Source organism: Leptidea sinapis, chromosome 12 (genome assembly GCF_905404315.1).
Source record: "Leptidea sinapis chromosome 12, ilLepSina1.1, whole genome shotgun sequence".
Lineage (NCBI taxonomy): Eukaryota > Metazoa > Arthropoda > Insecta > Lepidoptera > Pieridae > Leptidea > Leptidea sinapis.
Genome location: NC_066276.1, coordinates 5,935,194 through 5,956,023, shown reverse-complemented (window position 1 = coordinate 5,956,023; position 20,830 = coordinate 5,935,194). Strand labels below are relative to the sequence as shown.

Genomic DNA, 20,830 nt, shown 5'->3' with positions numbered 1-20,830 from the left:
GAAATTAAAAAAAATACTTTGAGTTTACATTTAGAATATGATGTTAAAGACATTTAATTCGTAAATACAATCAAAAAATATAAGAAGTAAAACGAGCAACTTATACGATGTGTAACTTTGCGAGGAAGTGCTATAAGGCGTTAAATTTAAATCATAATACATACAATTTTCTTCTATTCATCATCGGTTTACTGAAATGCGATGCATTATTTGAAAACTTATCGAAATAAATAATTAAAACCTATATGGAGAATATACTTATACGTATGTTGTGGAAAATTTAGAAATTGAAGTTGAAAAGTAAAGTAGAAGTTTCTATAGCGCCTTCTACATGTGAGCGGCTCGTATGCTACACGTCATTATAAACTAAAAAAAATAAATGCAATAAATATATTTAAGTGTATTTTTGCGTGTATTTTTTTATTTATATTGGCTTTGTATTGTTATAGAATGTATTCTACATTATTGAGATTTATTTTCAAATTTAAGTTCGGTTTTATAATATTAAACGCGATTTTCTTATTAAGTACAATCATACTTTCTATTTTATTTTTAAGTAAATCTTCTTAAGGCGCGACTAGGGGGTTACTTAGAAATTTTTTCTGACGGAAGTAACGCTCAGTAAAAAAGTCAATTGAAACAATTTTTTAAGCCGTTATAATTTTATGGTTTTTAAAAAAACATTTCCTTATGCTCAGTAATATTTTTGAAAATCTCCAAGTGTATTATTTGCTTATTTATTACTACTTTTGTAATAAATAATATAAAAGTAATCAGCATTTGCGACATTCGTTAATTTGTTTTTGGTTTCATCGTAGATTATTAGAATAGGCAAAGGGTTCGAGACCATACAGCCATATTCGTTAATATTCAATAACAACGTCATATTAATATGTGCTAATATAACCTTCAATTTCTTACAATCAATTATTTTATTTAATGAGTGAATATTTAAAAATGTGCGAATGGTATTAATGAATTATAAATAGAATATAAAATGAAAATAATAATCAGTCAAATAAAATGGCGAAATCCCAGGAACATTTTACTATTTCATCAATAAATAAGCAAAAAAGTGAAAATCAAGAACCTGATAAATACCTGACCTGTATAAAGTTTAAGTGTTTATTTTCTGATGAATATTAATATCAAAATATAACATTATATCATTCTTTGTAAAATATATAAAATCTCACTTGATTAAATAATATTAATTATTATAAAGGCATTCTTTTATTTTAGGTAGAGAAAATGCCAACTTTGCTCAAAGATGGAAGTCATATCGTTAGCGTTTCCGAGAAAAAAAAATAGCAAAAAATCTATATGCTTATTTGGTAACAATTTTTTATTTCATGTGATATATAAGCGTATCTGTTAATTATTCCTTAATTAATTATTATTAAGTTTTACTTCAATCGCGCGTAAAGATTACACACACACTTTTTTTTTATGAAAATAAGTGACGAGACGAGCTTGACGTTCAGCTGATGGTAATTGATACTGCCCATTACAATGCAGTGCCGCTCAGGATTATGGAAAAACCCAAAAATTCTGAGCGGCACTACAACTGCGCTCGTCACCTTGAGACATAAGATGTTAAGTGTCATGTGCCCATGGTGTAAATAGAGACGGTAGAAGCCCTCTCACGGTATTTAGAACTTGGATCCAAGAGCATCATTGTAAGAAAAATATACAAATTATTGACCGTTACGTCACAATAATGAATTTTCCAGAAATTATATTAATTACTAGCTGAACCAGCAAACGTCGTTTTGCTATGTAACAAATTAAAAAAATCAATTATTAAAATTTTGATGCAACCGATTCTCAGACCTACCAAATATATCGTACTACAATTATTGTATTCGATTGCCATCTTGCAACCCTATATCGGTTTGGTGGATCGAACAGAATAATATAAAAATCGTGATACAAAAATAGTTGTAGATCGTAGAAAGGCGAAAATTTAAATTTTTACTTCCTTTAAATTATATTTGGAATAAAAATATTTGAATCCAATTTCGTCCGTGAGTTTCTTCAGACGTCCTTGTACAACAATCGAGTTAATTTTAAATTTAATTTTCGAATTTCACAAGCTAAGACCAAAAAGGTTACATATTTTAATTGCACGTCTTATAATAAGTGTTATTTCTAGAATATGTCCGTTGCAGCTTTCTATTCACTAAGATTATAGTGTTGAGATACGAATGAACGGTTCGGTGAGTGCGATAGTTCTGTTCGGGTGGGACAGCGCAGGAAATGTTCACTTACAACACGAATATCACGATCACGAACAGAACGGAATAATAATAATTGTTAATCTTATTGGTATATTGTGAAATACATTTGGTTTAAGCTTCGTTAGTTGTTTCTCCGACTGCAATAAGATATTCTTTTAGTTCCACGTGTATATAAATTACTACATAATGTACAGCTTAAAATCAACAGAATATTAAAAGGTATAATAAAAGTGTGTGTGTACTTATGTATGCAAGCAAGAAGTCATACTTCTTTGAATTGATTTAAAATGATTTATTCCTCGTGTTATTCTACTTTACTAGAGAGAACAATTTTGTAAAAACCTTGAAAAGATGGCTTTGACAATTAATTATTAAATAATGAATACGGCTGTATGGACTTCATCCTATTGCCTGTCCAAATAATGGACGAAGAAACCAAAAAAGAAATAATGAATGACGCAAACGTCAGAAAATTTCAGGAACCAACTTCAACCTGTTAATTTGTGTTACAGTGATGCGCGCGCATCTTAAAATTTCACTCTCATAATTATTTTAATAACGCGCCTAAAGAAGTAAAACTTCAAAAATAACATACGTATCAAAGTAACGTATACAAACCATCAAAAAAGCTTTAATTTACAGTTTCTACAAGTACTTATTAATTTTTATAACCTATGTCTAACTGCTTTACATCTCGATTGTGAGGAAAGTAGAAAAAAACTGGCATTACAATAATAAAATATTGTTAATTGCTGCTTCAGCTTCCATTTTCATTGAATCAGGAGTGCAGAATTTATCTTCATCACTTGCAGAACTCATGTTTTTTTCCTAATTAGCGTAATTCCTATTTAACGTAATTATAAAAAAAAACCCAAAAAAATCAATATTATAAGTAAAAGTTTTCGTTTCCCGCCTTTTATCTACTTTTTTTAAAAACTGAAATTGAGCTTCGCCGTTCGACATTTAAAATTGATGACTATTATACCCATAATAAGACAAGGCTGAATAGCGAAGCGACCTCTTCTATCATTGGGCTGAATGCATGATGTCTATTGCCAGTAATATGATGGTTAGATGTACGCGAACTTTTTCAAAGAGTGAAGAGTATTTTTTAATTACTTACCGCCTAGGGCTTTTCTATATACATTATTACCCTAGAGCGCTAATTGGTCACCAACAAGCCCCATTTGGGGGCAATAAGGACCTACTTATCGAATATGAGAGATAATTGTATTTTATTTTACTCTAAATGTAATTATTTATTATAAATACCTTCTTGCATTCATTATGAACTTTCGAGCTTAAGTTAATCAGGGTTATAACAGGCTTTTAGCTGCAAAATGACAGAAACTCAGAAAGGGCGAAGGTAACACTGTACGTCCAAAGAGGATGTAAATACTACGTAATGAGAGGCGAGACTGCCTAAGTAAAAATTGAAATTTAGTTTAGTAGTCGTAGTAATTTGACATAAGTTTGAAATACATAGTAAATACAATAATATGGCGACGAAGTATAATCCGGCTGATTTTGAAAGCGAACAGTTGCTTAAAACGTAGTGGATTTCGGCTATCTCCGATTTTTACAAGATTGTAGCCGTCATCTGTCAATCTATCAATGACTGCACGTTTCATACAATCAAGTGAATTACATATTATACCTACAGCCAATGATGCTCTATTATGTATAGACCGTCATTGCCTACAGCATTGATTACCAGTGGGAGGCTCCTTTGCACAGGAAGCGGGCTAGATTATGTATACCACAACGACGCCTATTTCTGCCGTGAAGCAGTAATGTGTAAGCATTACTGTGATTCGATCTGAACGGCGCCGTAGCTAGTGACCCAGATTATGGGTACCACAACGGCCGGCGCCTATTTCTGCTGTGAAGCAGTAATGTGTAAACATTACCGTGTTTCGATCTGAAGGGCGCCGTAGCTAGTGTAATTACTGGGCAAATGAAACTTGACATCTGAAAATTAACAGTGTGGTTTTTGAGAAGGGCGGTGATGGCCAAGTCGTAAACTACGACTCTTAGAGAAAAGTCGGAAAAAAGAGTAATCCCCTTGATTTATAAGAAAACAATAACTGCATATAATTTAGTTTCTTAAAATTTCTTGAACTTTAGACGGAAATCGGTCCGAATGATTTAAAAAAAAAATACATCCTGTATTATTGAACCAATAAACACTGTTGCTAATAAGGATCAAACTTTACAAAGATATGTATTACTTAAAATGAAAGTAAATACCAAATTTTTTGTTTTATTATTTTTACACGGAAGAAAACTCACCTCATTCGGGTCGATTTCCGTCAAAAGTTCAAGAAATTTTAAAAAACTTAATATGCATTTATTGTTTTCTTATAAATCTAGGGCATGACTTGTTTTACAACTTTTCTCTAATTAACTAACTTACTTGTAGTTTCCGACTTAGCCATCACCGCCTCCTCAAAAAACCATCCTGTATAAAAGTACATATAGAACTATATTTTTCCTGTATAAAAGTACATATAGAACTATATTTTTCATTTCTCATACTCGGAAAGTATTGTTGTTTTGATCCGTTTATTGGGTAGAAAATGTTGTTTCCCTCCACAGAGAGGGAAAAACTTATACAAATTACTTCCCACCCAAGGGCCGGAATGAACTTAAAAAATAGAACTGCTGTCAGCTGTGAAGAGTTATATGTAAAAGAAAAACTAATAAAAAAAAATGCTGCGGCCATGTGACTTTCTAAACAGCCAGTGTGAACTTAGCACAAACTTCTTTGAGCGGAATAAGCCGCAACAATTACGCGGTGAGTTCCATATTTAAAATTCAAAAAGTCGACAAATTGTCCTAATTTGACAATTAATTTTAAAAAGGTACTACTAATATTATTACATATTATCTATGAATAGTTTAGATAAACAAATAGTTTTATTTTCCTCATATTCGAAATGAAAAGTAGAATAAAACGAGTAAAAAATACAATTCCTACTCGGACTATAGTCTAAATACCTCGGGAATTGATTCTTTCGACCCTCGGTTAACAATCTACTATTTCTGCCAAACAGCGCATCGCGTGGTCGTGTTCTGCAATGAAGTACGAAGACGTGAGCCCCATTTGTCCGTGGATGATAAGCAAAAAAAGCTCTCCAAATTTCATGGTAATCGAGTATAGTGGAGTTCGTTAACACGAACTTAAAGCGCTCAAATATATTTTTGTCTTAAAGAGTTACATCATCATTTAAAAATCATGCTCAAATTGATTTGGTACTCATTCGTTACGGGACTCGTTCAAGCCTTTCAATTGTTATAAAATATAACCTTTGATTGTCGTATTCTGCCGATTTGAACACAACTTACAAATTTTATCGTCACGAAACTTGCACAACGATATTCAATAAAATTAAAGAAACATTAAGCGAAACGTCGATTTTAAAACACAATGTTAATTTCACAAAACTGTGAATATTTAAAATCAGTATTAATAATAATAGTATTAATAGTATATAATAAGGCCGAGACGAGCAAAGCAACCCTGCCCATTACAATACAGTGCCGCTCAGGATTCTTGAAAAAACAAAAAAATCTGAGCGGCACTACAATTCCGCTCGTCACCTTGAGACATAAGATGTTAAGTCTCATTTGCCCAGTTATTTCACTAGCTACTTCGCTCTTCAGAACCACAGTAATGTTTACACATTACTGCTTCACGACAGAAATAGGCACCCTTGTGGTACCCATAATCTAGCCGGAATCCTGTGCAAAAGAGCATCCCACTGGTAAATATAGATGTTTTTCATGTTATCAAATGGGAAGTAGCTACATAACTCTATTTTACACCAAATTAACTCTTAAATTAACTTAAATCATCGTAATTATGATCGCCAACATAATATCTTAAGAGAAAATTCATTCGTTTTTTTTAAGCCTAAAGGCTTGGATCTTACAATTATCACTGTTAGGCTTCGTGGATATCTAGCTAGGCTTTATATTCGCTAACCGAATTGTATAGATTAGGATTATAATAAAATTTGCTGAACATATGAATCAGAAAAGTGCTATATCCAATTAGTCGTTAGTACAAGTAGTCTCCTTACATTTTAACAGGGGAAGTAAATGAATATGGCTTCATTTAAAGCCTATAACGGCTTCTCTGTACACCGACACAAATATATTGTAACACAAAAACACAGGAAACATAAAATGAACTTTGTAACTAAAAGTAAACTGTCAAACAAGTCACGCGTGCTAATAAAATGTCGATAACTATAAGAATAACACAAGTTCACAAAATATTATTTACACAATAAACTTCATGGTAATATTCATTTTTTATTTATCACTGGCTGAATTTAAATTAAAAATGGGGTTGTCGTAAGGCTCGCGGTTTGTAAACGGGCGCTGAGCGGAGCGCGCAAGCGGATGTGTGCCGCGTCGTGACTCGCGAGTGCCGAGTAGTGCTGGTCAACTGCTGCGCTTGCCGATATAGTGTTGCTACTTATCGATAAATACATATTTTGTTATTTACATTTTTTTTATGAAAATAAGGGACGATACGAGCAGGACGTTTAGCTGATGGTAATTGATACGCTCTGCCCATTACAATGCAGTGCCGCTCAGGATTCTTGAAAAATCCATAAATACTGAGCGGCACTACAATTGCGCTCGTCACCTTGAGACATAAGTTGTTAAATCTCATTTGCCCAGTAATTTCACTAGCTACGGCGCCCTTCAGACCGAAACACAGTAATTTTTACACATTACTGCTTCACGGCAGAAATAGGCGCTGTTTTGGAACCCACTGGTAAAATTATGAAGAGATAAGTTAAAACTTAGGATTTTTACCAAATATATTTATTGAATATGGATGGGCCATTCATAGAAATCCACTCATAGAAATTATGTAATAGAGTTTTACTTTACTTTACACCCAGAACTGAATAAAATATTTAAACTACATTTTTTTAAACATCGATAACTCTCTAATAAACCAATAAAAACCTTAATTAACAGCCTAGATATAGATAGTTTTTGTTTTAATACTTTAAATTTATGACATAAGTATTATAAATATAATACATATAAAATTTACCATCATTCATGAATAATTATTAATATCTACTCAAAAGTTTTACTTACTTTTGTTACTTTGGCTCTCTGTTTGTCCAATATAACAAATATTATTATTATTCTAAGATTCATGTAGTTTTATTTGTGTATAGTTGGCAAGTTTTATACTCTTTACTTCTTCTCTTTTCTTGCGATTATAATAAAAAATGAGAAGATGGGATGATGAAGTAAACCTTTAGGGACCTTTCTGGATACAAGTTTCACAGGTTAGGGACATTTGGTGTTCTACGGAGGAGGCTCAAGGGTTTCTATAGAATATTAAAAAAAATACCTATGAGCAAACATTAATCAAATAATGATAATAACACTTAGAAAATAAAACAAAACTGTTACTAAACTTTGTAATTAAACTAATGGAGTGACATATTTTTTTTAAACTTACCTTAATTCAAATGTACAGGAATTATTCTATTTATTAAGGTTACTTTAAACTCTTAATAAAAAGTACCAGATAACTTGAAATGGCTTAAAAAATACTAAATAAAGTCCGACATGAATAGTCATATTATCACTGATTTTGATTACTGCATAAATTATCGGTTAAAAATGATTATCGATATAGATTTATCGACTCGACACTTAACTAGCGCTTGACTCACCTCGTCTCAACGCAACAACAAAACCCGGCTGAATATTCAAAGGTCGTAAGTGCTCCGAGCCGTGAGCACAAAACGGCTTACCTGTACCGAGGACCAATTCTCAAAAATTAAGGCGGTTACGTTCTTCTGAAAATAAAGCTCTCGGGAACAATGAACTTGCAACTAGACCAAACAACTAGGTATAAGACCCGCAGAGAACGAAAATGAAGTTTTCTTTGTGTGTATCGGATGTACGTAGGACGAACACCCACCACATACGCAGTGGTGGCTTACACAGCTCTGAATGGCCTCGTACCTCCATTACAAAAGAGGCATTAATCTCATAAAAGCTTTGCCAAATCACGTGGGCTGCTAGATTGTGCTAAATATCCTTTAGACTAGTATGTTTCACGTGTTTACGGACGTGTATTCATTATTATTATTCATGTAAAAAGTAGAAGTGTTATTTTTAACCGACTTCAAAAAAGGATGAGGTCAATTCGGCGGTATGTTTTTTTGGGCCGGGAACGCATCTCTTGACACGTCTCTTGGTTTTGTGGATGTCCATGGGCAGCTAACTCACTACTTTCCATCATGTAAGCCTCTTGCTCGTTTAATAGGAGGGGGTCCTTTATAAAAAATGAATCAATTTGGTACAAATTATTCTAAAAGAAAACATTCAACAATTATTTAATTATAAATACAAAATAGAAAAAGATGCAATCAACAACATAACTCCTTTGAATACCCAAACTAATTCTATATCAAAGGTATGGTCTATACCAGGTCTTGGGCCACCTGTCACTTTTATGAGACGCCTGGACCCTGAACAGCCTTCCACTGACGGTTCGCATTATTTTGTTCGTTTATTTATTTTTACAACCAAGAAATGATGATTTTTACATCCAGCAGCGCGGAGAATGTACAAAGTCCTATCTTCGCGCCTCAATAAGGCTACTGGAAACCCAAGCGCTTACAGCTATTTCGGTCAACGGATCAGCCAAGCTATCCAACGCGGAAATGCTGCCAGTATTCTTGGTAGGCTTCCCCGTAATGATAGTTTTAATTTTATGTAGTCATAGTATTGTAAATATAGTTATAACATTTGTTTTTTCTTATCTAATTACTCAACGCTGTCTAAAATCGATATCGTGGTATCACCGCGGGCGCAGGTGGGCGACTATAAGGGGTTATCACCATGGCAACCAAAACAATACTATTATTGTATATAAACTCAGAGAAAGAGAACAGTTTACAACCACGGACGAGTAAAAAAAGGACTCCGTGTCACTTTACATATTAGTGACGCACCAAACAAGCCGGTAAACGAGTAAATACATAGACCCACGCACACACTTACGCTAATACATGCCGATCGGTCGCCACTATAAGAGTTGCCATCATCTGACAGATCAGTTTGCGTCGCAATAAAATATTTTAAATATGCCGTCGTGCGTTGTGAAAAATTGTAAAAACGATACTATAAAAGTATTTGTGGCCATATATGATTATTTAAGGCAGAAAAAATTGTATAAGCAACCGCACACACGCTAGCATAAACATGCTTCACTTGCTAATATCACGGCGCGGAGTCCTTCTTTTTTTAGTCGACCGTGTATACAACCTAAGATTATTTATACGTCTAGATAGACTATGACAGTGTGGAAACGTCGAAAAAAATAGACTTATTATTTTAAGCAATTCACGCACACTAATACAAAGTGTCATACAAATCGCGAGTGTAAGACGTAGCTTGTCACGCTCACTAAACTAATATACCTGGCCTCTTTTTATCGGTTGTCTAACAGCCAGAGACTATCTAGACGTTATTATCTTAGTTTAAAACTAAAACCCATTTGTCCTATCACCGCTCTTGGACAACACTTTCCTCAAAGTCTCGGCTAGTATTGGAATTCTGGGTTTCCAAATCACGAGTGATTACCATTTCCGCGGTCATCTGGAAGACAAAGCCAAATTTGCTTCGCGGATGCTCTCTTTTAGTAAGCTGTATTACATTGTTAACCAACGTTAAATCCTTGTTATAATTACACACGCAAGCATTTTACATAGTATACATAATACAGAACATTATCCCCCTTATTCTTTAACTTTAAACAGCCGCTTAGGAGTGTTTTTTCTCATTCTGACTTAGGTCAATAGAAGAAGACAGAGTGAGAATTAGCAATGTTTTAAGCACACTATTATGAATAAGGGGGTGTAACATTAAAGTACTTCTGCTATCCCTGATACCCCATGCGCCTAATTAAGGGTAAAACCCTTAATTCAAGGAAATTTACAATATTATTACTGATAAAAATAAAAATTATTTTTTTATGAATTTGTCAATAATATTTCATAACGTCAAGAATTATTTTGTAAAATATAATCCCTGTTGTTATAATCAAATTGTTTCACAGCAGAACTGTCAAACCGTGCGTCAATAAATTCAACAAATATTGGAAATAATAATAATGGGTCCAAAATCAAAATAAAACTATCCTATCTCTTAAGTTGCACTCCATGATGTAATCCCCATTAAAATCCGTTCATTGGTTTAAGAGTTCACTTGAAACAAACATCAGGACATTTATATATATTAAGATGTAGGATTCATTAATTAACAATTAAATAATATTTAAAATATGTGCGCTATGGTTATTTTTAACCATCTTCCTGCCGCTCGAAGCGTGACGGTGATTGTATAAATTATTCTGTTAACCGTGACGTCTACAAAAAATCCTCATTATTTTACCGACGATTCTACTTTTTGTCGTTGGCTTATGAAGCGTTTTGACTGAAGGTTATCTGCTCCTATTGTTGTGAAGTGGATTATACAAACACTAGAATATGATACATTAATTACTTTTTTAACCGTCCTCAAAAAAGGAAGAGTAAACTCAGATCTTCATCATATATTTATCTGAAGAGGAGAAAATTATTTATTTTTACATCCAAATAAGAATCATCTTTTACCAGTGGGAGGCTCCTTTGCACAGGATGCCGGTTACATTATGGGTACCAACAACGGCGCCTATTTCTGCCGTGAAGCAGAAATGTGTAAGCATTGTTTTGTTTCGGTCTAAAGGGTAACTAGTGAAATTACTGGGACAACGTGCCGATTAAGCTTAAACCGATCATAATGTTTGTAATTTTCAAGAATCTTGAGCGGCACTACATTGTAATGGGCAGGACGTATCAATTACCATCAGCTGAATGTCCTGCTCATCTCGTCCCTTATTGTAATAAAAAATCGAAATATTCATTAGTTTTGCTAGTTCAACAAGAAAGAGCAAATATTTGTTTACGGAATAAAGATGAGATATATTTTTGTTATTGGACAAAATCAACGAAATACAAAGTAATTGCTGTGCAGTTTGATTTACACGTTTCAGCTTCACTTGTTGGCTAAAATAAGAGAATCTAATTTTAAAAATTGACATTCAACCTTGAAATCGTTTAAAATAAATTCAAATAACTTAACGTAAAGTAAATATATTTGCTCGAACGAATAATATTTACAGTTCTCTTATCACATACCATCAAGTGACTCTTTAGATGGTCTGTCAATTAAAAGCCTTCGATCAGTTTTACTATTTTTGTCAATTAGAAATATCTAAGTATAGGCCGTATTTAATTCATAAAAATATAGTTGTTGGAGTCCCGAAACGATTCATACAAAAGACATCAACGTCAGCCAAAATATGCGAAAGTGTCATTCTTTACAATTTTTACATTTATTTAAGTGACTCGTAATAAGTTATTGGTAAATAAATAAATAATTAGTGAAACGCATTTAATAGTGGCATCAAACTTGCTATCAAAACAAATTTGATTAGAGTTTTCATCTCGATGTCACTACGACTTTACACACGTACGCTGTACGCCCAGACATAAAACGGAAATGTCCTACGTCATAATAAAATAATGCTAGTTCACTCCATGAAGATGAAGAAACTAGCAATGTTACTGTAATTTTTTGTGACATGAAGCTAAAGGCTTTTGTTGGCGTTTAATATAATCCTGTTTGCCTTAAGTAAAAGTAGTAGTAGTATTACGTAGCTAGTGAAATTACTGGGCCAATGAGAGAGACATCAGAATTTTTGTGTTTTTCAAGAATCCTGAGCGGCACTACATTGTAGTAGGGCAGGGCTTATTAATTACCATCAACTGAACTTCCAGCTCGTCTCGTCCCTTATTTTCATAAAAAGAGTCCTTTGTTCAATAAAAAACGCGTCTCAATAAAATAAAAGTTACACTCATGTACTAATTTTTAACATAATTCATTAGGTACATAGTTACACTTGGATAGTGAATTATGTTTGCCACTGATGGAGACCAGCCGTCTTATTTTTGAACTGAATACTTCTTTAGAATTGTTGTGATTTGAAAGTCGATGAAACGAAAAACGGACTGTAAAAATAAGCAGAGACAGATACAGTGATTTGGTACCAGGCGATCATAGTTGAAGAAGAGATTGTCTTATGCATGACACGAGTATAACTTAATATATTTTGACGTCATGCGCAAGACGTAATGTCTTTCATAGCTGTTGAAATAATGTGTCATCCTAGCAACATGTACCAGGACTTCATATGCAGTTTAGAGGTTCATGCACAATACAAATCTTAAAATTATTACCCAAGTGTTGACCAAATCTTGAAACCAAAATTTTTGAAGGTTTCATTTCTACCACGTGTGTGTACGCACATATGTTTTTTTTACATTGATTAATTCACGCCATTAATTTTACATCGTTTCAACGTTATCCAAATGTTTTGAGTTTTCTTTAGTGTTAATTCCGCCAATATTTATCTTCAAACAATTCGACACGTGTTTCGTCTCTGAGGATGCCTCCTCAGGACATGTTGAATCGGCAAACACTGAATTAACACTTAAGAAAACTCAAAACATTTGGATAATTATGGATTTCCGCAAATACAATGCAATGCCACTCAGAATTCTTGAAAATCCCCAATTCTGGGCGACATCGCAATTGCGCTTGTCAACTTAAGACATGTTATGTTTTACTCTTAGTAATATCACTACTTATTATGTAGTTATTATGCGTAGGTATGCTATAACATGGTACGTCATGCTCACTGAAATGGCATTGCTTGCGGCGGTGACGTGTACCAAGTCGTTTCCTTCCCTCAAATATGTGCGCATGGAAGGATTGCTGGTCCTGTCGTCAACTCGTGATCGGGTGCTGCTTTTGGTGTCAGGTCGACCTGTTATAGTTAATAAATCATTATAATTGTTGGATGCAAATATTAATCAGTAATAACGACCATCATGTTCACGAACCATCCTTACACAAACAATGAATTCAAGCTGCAAAGGTTGATGCATCCAAAGATAATTTATATTTATACAGTTTATTCTTTATTATTTTTTATGAAGTAATTTATATTATTTAAACACAATTCATATAATGTATGTAGACCTTACAAACTAATTTGTTATGTATTTTTTTTTATATGAGAGGGGGCAAACGGGCAAGAGGCTCACGAGATGGGGAGAGGTGAGGCAACAGCCCATGGACATCCGCAACAACAGGTGTGTCAAGAAATGCGTTGCCAGCCTTTAAGGTGGGATGAGGTATGCTTTTTTCTTGAAGGTCCCTAAGTTGTATGTGTTCGGGAAGTCCGCCGCCGGTAGTTGACAAAACGCGCGGTTGTGGACTTCCAGACGTCTACGTGATGCGGATGGTACTTTGCACGAAATGTCCGGTGGTGGGATTCGGCCACTGGAATCAACCCGAACAGCTCCTCTGAACACTCCCCGTGATAAATGCGGTAGAAGATGCAGAGAGAACCCACATCTCTACGCAATGCTAAGGAATCAAGCCGATCGGAAATGACTTGATCGTCAATGATTCGAGCCGCTCTTCGTTGTATGCGGTCAAATGGAAGAAGCTGGTACTGGGGAGCACCCGCCCAGAGGTGAGAACAGTACTCCATGTGAGGCCGAATTTCCGCCTTAAGCAAGCTTAAAGTTGCAGGCGGTGGCTTTTAGTGAAGTACTGTCTCGCCTTACACCAAGCTTTTTAGAGGATAGTTTGGCCTTCTCTTCCAAGTGACCACGGAACTGAACGTCGCTCGATATATCGACGCCAAGTATGCCAATACAGGCTGTGGCAGTTAGAGGAGTGATCTCGAATCGAGGGGATACGACAAAGGGAGACTTTTTAGTGGTGAACGCATAAACTTGTGTCTTCTAGGGGTTGAGTCTGACTTAATTTTGCCCCATTCCGAGACTTTGCAAAGCATAGTCTCGATTTCAGACACAAGTTTGTTCCGGTTCTCGTCGACGCTATCCCGGGACATGTTGTATATTATATTACAGCCATTGTAAAATATTCTATTTAATTGAAAAGATTGGCCGTTGAGTTTCTTATATGTTCTTTAATTAGAAACCTTAATTACATAATTAAACATTTACAAATGTTGTTTGAGATAAATATGAGTAACTCTTAATTATGTGACGTCATTAAAATTCATTACTTTTAATAATTGGTATGGTAATTGTGTAGTATCTATACTTTGTCCTGACTGTAAGCCTTATAATAACGCAACGTAACGTACTACTAACTCTACCTGACTTATTCATAATAAAACGCTTTTCGAAGGTGTAAAGCTATATTAGTTAAAACGTGTTTTAAGCCTATCGAACGTTCGATAAAATGCCTTATTCATATTCGTTAGATAAATCTCTCATAACTAATTCGTCTCTATAGTGCGCAATGTTGCCATTTCGTACAAAAAAACATGATTTTAACTAATATATGGAACTGTCAATGGAAACAGACATCTTTTCAATGTCAATGGATTGTCAATTGTCAAAAGTCGATGTCAAAAATAAATCAAACTTCAAAATTCATAGTTTTGAAGTCTGTCGGTTGTCAATCTATGACGGATATCCAACAACTTTGAGCGGGAAGCTATCACATTATTTAACGAACAGCTGATCGATGTCGGCTATGCTTTTTTGCGTTCGAGTGCTTAGAATAGGTTTAAAGAAGGTTCCTAGCTACTATAAGTCACGACAGCTTTATCGAAGAGATAATGAGCGTTTTAGCTCTAATATGCGATTATGAATACCATTTTTTAACAAGCGTATATTAGCGATGTTTTAAATCTCCGCCAAGTCATCATGAATAAGACAGTACTTATTTATAAACATAGTAATATAGTAGCTTTTACCCGTGTACCATGCCGTTACCGTTTTACAGTATTGCTTTTAGAACACACAGCAAGTATTATTTTTAAAACAATTAAATGAACAGGTTTCATTTTGATACGATTTGAATATAATATAATATTACTAGCTGACCCAGCAAACGTTGTATTACCATATAAAGTAATAAAAAATTTCTATAATTAAAATATTTAGGGTATTAAAATAGATGACGACCGATTCTCAGACCTACCAAATATATCGTACATAAAATTTATCGTACTACAATAATCATTATATTCGATTGCCATATTGCAACTCTATTGCGTGGCTGTGGATGAATTAGAATAATATTAAAATCGCGATACAAAAGTAAGTGTTGATCGTAGATGGGTGAAAATTTAAAGTTGTATGTATTTTTTAATGCTGAATCATAATTTAAAAGATTAAAAAAAATTTCAAAAAAATTTGGGGTGGACTTAACATATAGGGGGATGAAAAATAGATGTTGTCCGTTTCTCCACCCTAGCCGATACGCACGCTCAGATTCACGAAAATCGGTCGAGCCGTTTCGGAGGAGTTCAATTACATACACCGTGACACGAGAATTTTATATATTAGATAAGTATAATAAAAAATTTAGTATAAAATAAAAAATAAATAATAAAAAAAAACATTCACTGGCCATGCAGATCTCTCTCGGGATATCTTCGACCAGTGCCGGAAGAAACTTGTGTCTTCTCTTGAAAGCGTCGCGGAATGGGGTAAATTTAATCTTGTCCAATGTAACAGAAGACTCAAGTTTGCCCGTGTACCACTTAGAAAACCCCATTTGTCGTATCACCGCTCTTAGACAATACTTCCCTTAAAGCTTCACCTACTATTGGAAGTATGGGTCTCGAAATCTCTAGCGATTGCCAATTCCGCTGTCATTTGGAAGGCAAAGCCAAACTGGATTCGAAAAAGCGGGGCATCATTAATAGAGCACGGCAATACTTCAATCCGGCCCACATTCTAGCGCGCTATAGAGCGCAGGTCCGGCCACATATGGAGTATTGCTGTCATCTCTGGTCTGGTGCATCCCAGTATCATCTCGAATCAGTTGCCCGCGTGCAACGAAGAGCTGCTCGAATTGTTAATTATTGTCGGGGACCCAGTGCTTTGTGAACGGCTAGATCACTTGGCGTTGCGCAGCACGTCGCTTCATTGTGTGTCTTACCGAATTTATCACGGTGATTGTTCCGAAGAGCTGTTTGAGTTGAAAAAAGGATGCTGGGAGAGTTTATTGCGCCGCTTCTTTTCTCTCAGAGCGCCATTTGTTTCCGATTGCAGTGGTAGTGTTAGAAATGACATCAAAAATAATTATAAAGGAATCAATTTAAAAAGAAATGCCTTTTGATGCCTTTTTATGACTTGATTCCTGCCGGCGAAGTTCACCTTCGCACGACACGCACATATTAGAATATCATCCCCACCATCTGGATGTGGTCCTCCTTCTTCCACGTATTACCAAGCTTTGGAATGAGTTTCCTTGTGCGGTGTTTCCAGGGCGATACGACATGGGTACCTTCAAAAAAAGTGCGCATAACGCTCCTGTGATTCTTCTGGTATTACAGAAGAATGTGGTCGACGGTGATCACTTAACATCAGGTGAATCGTACGCTCAAATGAAATAAAAAAAAAGAATTAATATCGTATTTGTGTTAACAGTTTTTAGATAACCGCTTTATAATTGTAATTTTTTTAAGTATTAAAATGGATATAGTAGGAGATAGACATTATTATGCCATCGCAGACTTTTCTGTAGGCCTTTTTCGTCTGTTCGGTCGTCCCTAGATGGCGCTGTTATTAAAGAATAACTCTAATCTTAAGCTTTATAATATAGACTTCCTAATGCCTTTGCATTCTACATTATGATGATGTCTACATTATGAAACTTAACACTAAACAAGTTACCTAGTTTACTAACGCAATTATTAATAAGATATGCGTGACCTGCCGCCCTTGACTAGGTGTAGGTACGCCACGGTAACATAAATGACGCCTCCATCAATACGCCTTCGACACACTTTGAAACACAAACGACATTGACACACTTTAGTACATTTCCTGACGATTGTTTTGTCTTAGTTCTAAATCAGATACGCTTGAGTCACTAAAAACTAAACTCTCGCTTCGACTCAAAGAACAATATGCCTTCATAAATTTATATCAATATTATAAACCTGTTCAGCTGATGGTAATTGATTCGCCCTGCCCATTACAATGCAGTGCCGCTCAGGATTCTTGAAAAACCAAAAGAATTCTAAAGGAAACAATTTTGAGAAAATAAATGCCTTTTTATAACTTCATCCTCAGTAGACATATTATGTAGTAAGACTCGAGATGAAACTCCCACATATATAACACACAATATATTATAAATGCCGCGACCAGTCCGGCACAGTAGACATAATAATATATATAGTATGTACTGTGACTCCGGTCTCCGACGAACATAGTTATGTAAGTGCCGGATAGGTGGCACTGGTGGCAGTGATATTTATATTTTGAACCAATAATAATATTATTTTATTTATAAACACGGCTTACCTAAGGTTATATCGGTGTGGGAACTGGGAAGCGACTAGTATTATATTAGAATGTCAATTTTTTTACCAGGGACCAGCTATTATATATATTTCGCCCGTCCTGAGGGCCCTGTGAAAGTCAAATAGTAGATAAGACAACTATTTTTAATGTAAGTTTTAATGTTTAATGCGTGGAGTATTCGAGAACAGACTCCTGGGTAAAACTCAAAGTAAGTCACTCGGTAATTAAAATTTTGTCGGTACCGAGTTGGACACTCTCATACTATGCATAAGTGAGTCCAACATAAAAATAAAAATTGTTCGTTTAATTGTGTAGATGCAAAAATTATAAAATACTTATAATTAATGTAATAATTGGAGGTTTATATTTGAACATTATTATAGAAGTGCATCGTGACAATTTTATTAATTATTTGTAGCTTAATAAATAATATCATCAATACATAATAATATAACATATATTACGTTTTAACGTTCGAGGGATGTAGTAGACCTATCACTATATAATATGTTGTTGTATCACATTTTTTTATAAAACTAAGTACCTTCCTAATATCCTAATTTAAGTAAATACTTCAGGTACCTAGCGATACACAGCGTTAGACCTACCAGTGGGAGGCTCCTTTGCACAGGATGCCAACTAGATTTTGGGTACCACAACGGTGCCTTTTTGTGCTGTGAAACAGTAATGTGTAAGCATTGTTGTGTTTCGGTCTGAAAGGCGCCGTAGCTAGTGAAATTATTGGACAAATGAAACTTAACATCTCATGTCTCAAGGTGACAAGCCCAATTATAGTGCCGCTCAGAATTATTGGGTTTTTAAATAACCCTGATCGGCACTGCATTGTAATGGGCGGGGCGTATCAGTTTGAATACAAAGATGGTCAATAATCACCTTGGTGATAAAAACCTTTACTAATAATATCCACATTCCAAATTCAAATTTAAAAAATAATTATTTTTATTTCTAGAGTTTAAGCAGCTATTTTACATCCTGCTTACGTAAAACTTACAAACTAATCCTATTGGAAGCCCTAAACGGTATACACTTCGTCGAAGGTGATGATCATTACCAACACTAATTTATTATGACATAGTTTAGGACAGTGTGGTGTATGTTAAATATATTTATTACTTAGTTTATTAATATTTTACACAAGTGCGTCTAAGTGCTTGCTTAAGTTGCTTGTTTTTCTTGCGAATCCTTGAAGATTAACCCTAGTTTAAATTTCGTAATCATAGAAAATCACAGCATAAAAATCTTCAATATAAAAAAAGATCTACTTATACGTGGACAGTGATTTTCATCAAGAAGGTTCGTAGTGAAATATGGAATACAAAATAAAATCAGCAAAAAATGCATTCTTTTATTAACTATTGTGGTAAATGAATTTCTGAAAAAAACTTAGCTTAGTAGGTTATCGTTTACACCATTAGTAAGCTCTATGGTATAACCGGTGAGTGAACGCATAATATTATGTTTTATATGCTGCTGTTTTATTTACTTATATCACAATATGTGACTGGGACTGACACATTACAGAAGTTATAAAATTGTACTGAACAACGCCATCTAGTGATACCTATGTAGACTTGAAAGCCAAGCATTTTCGTTGATACACAAAGTACGGTTAAACATAACATTAGTAATGTTCGTGGCTTCTATTGCAACATAGAGGGCGCTATCAACTATTTAGTTTTGGTAAACAATAAATATGGTTACAGAATAAGTAATCTGTGGTTACAGTAAATAAAATAATGGCAACAACGTTTAAATATTGAAACATTTTCGATATTAACAATAATTATTTGCACTCTCACAAGAATTTGCAATCACAATATTATATGTGAACCAGCACATATTCAGATAAAAGTGCAAAATTCTTAGCAAAAACCTTAGATCATTAATACCTACGTCTAGATAGACTATGACAACTCTAAAAACGTCGATAAATATTGAGTTTAGAATTAGCGATGATTTTTAAGAGTACTTAATATCGATGGTGTTTTGATTTTAAAAAATAAAAAAAATACATACTTAATATTTTTTTTAATCACGTTTATTTATTTATTTTTAAATATGTAGAGTTCGTTTCATTTACTTGACTCTTAGAGCTGAAGCTATTTGTTACAGTAAGTACTTAGTTTTTGCCTTAGATAATTTATACGTCTAGATAGTCTCTTGCTGTTAGACAACCGATAAAAACAGGACAGGAATATTAGTTTAGTGTGCGTGACAACCTACGTCTTACACTCGCTATTTGTATGACACTTTGTGTTAGTATTCGTAGCCTTGCTCAAAATAGAGGTTAGTTCTAAACTCAACTTTTTTCAACGTTTTGACAGCTGTCATAGTCTATCTAGTCGTATGCATTGTTTAAAATCATGATGGTTTAATACATTACTTGCGATATCACAGCATAAATAACAAAGTCAAACATATTGCCATTTGAGCTTGTATGCTGCGAATAAGGTTGACTCATAAATGAGCACTGTGACCAAAACATATGTTAAATGATCTAATATTGAGTATCGAGTTATCATACATTTAAACTACATAATTGAATATGTTTATGAACTCTTACTACGTTTTGTACATAGTCTTCATACGCTTAGCAACTCTACCCGTCGGATTCACCATATTGACATAACATATTTTAAAACAAAGTCCTTCGTCGCGTTGTTGGGGGTTTCGAAAAATATTAGCCGTCTAATTTAATATTTCAACGAAAACGCTGTCTAAACACTTTGACACCATTATTTCACCGTAATCGAAACGTATCAAACGAAAGAAAAATTTTCAATTCGGTCGATAAACGGCCGAGATATGAAGTCACAACATACAAAAACAGCATAGGTAGTCGAATTCTATTGTACCTTTTAGAAATCTATTGATAAAATAACAGGGACATATTGTATACAAATATAAAAAAAAAACTCCTGCATATTGATATAATAAAGTTTAATAGATAGATATAAACAGTTTTTTTTATTGAATTGGAGGACAAACGAGCGTACGGGTCACCTGGTGTTAAGTGATCACCGCCGCCCACAATCTCTAGCAACACCAGAGGAATTACAGGAGCTTTGCTGGCCTTTAAGGAAGGAGTATGCGCTTTTTTTGAAG

The 20,830-nt window shown here is 34.3% G+C and overlaps 1 protein-coding gene across 3 annotated transcripts in view; it reads right to left on the bottom strand.

Annotated features, from left to right (window-relative positions):
* Window positions 1–20,830, bottom strand: part of LOC126967134 (synaptotagmin-like protein 4) — a 160,506-nt gene that overhangs the window by 77,477 nt on the left and 62,199 nt on the right. The window contains exon 1 of one of the 3 annotated variants that reach the window (XM_050811561.1): window positions 6,326–6,606. The exons of the other annotated variants lie outside the window; for them this stretch is intronic. The gene's annotated coding sequence lies outside the window, so the exon portion shown is untranslated. Of the gene's footprint in view, window positions 1–6,325; window positions 6,607–20,830 lie in introns of those variants that run through there. 3 annotated transcript variants of the gene reach the window in all.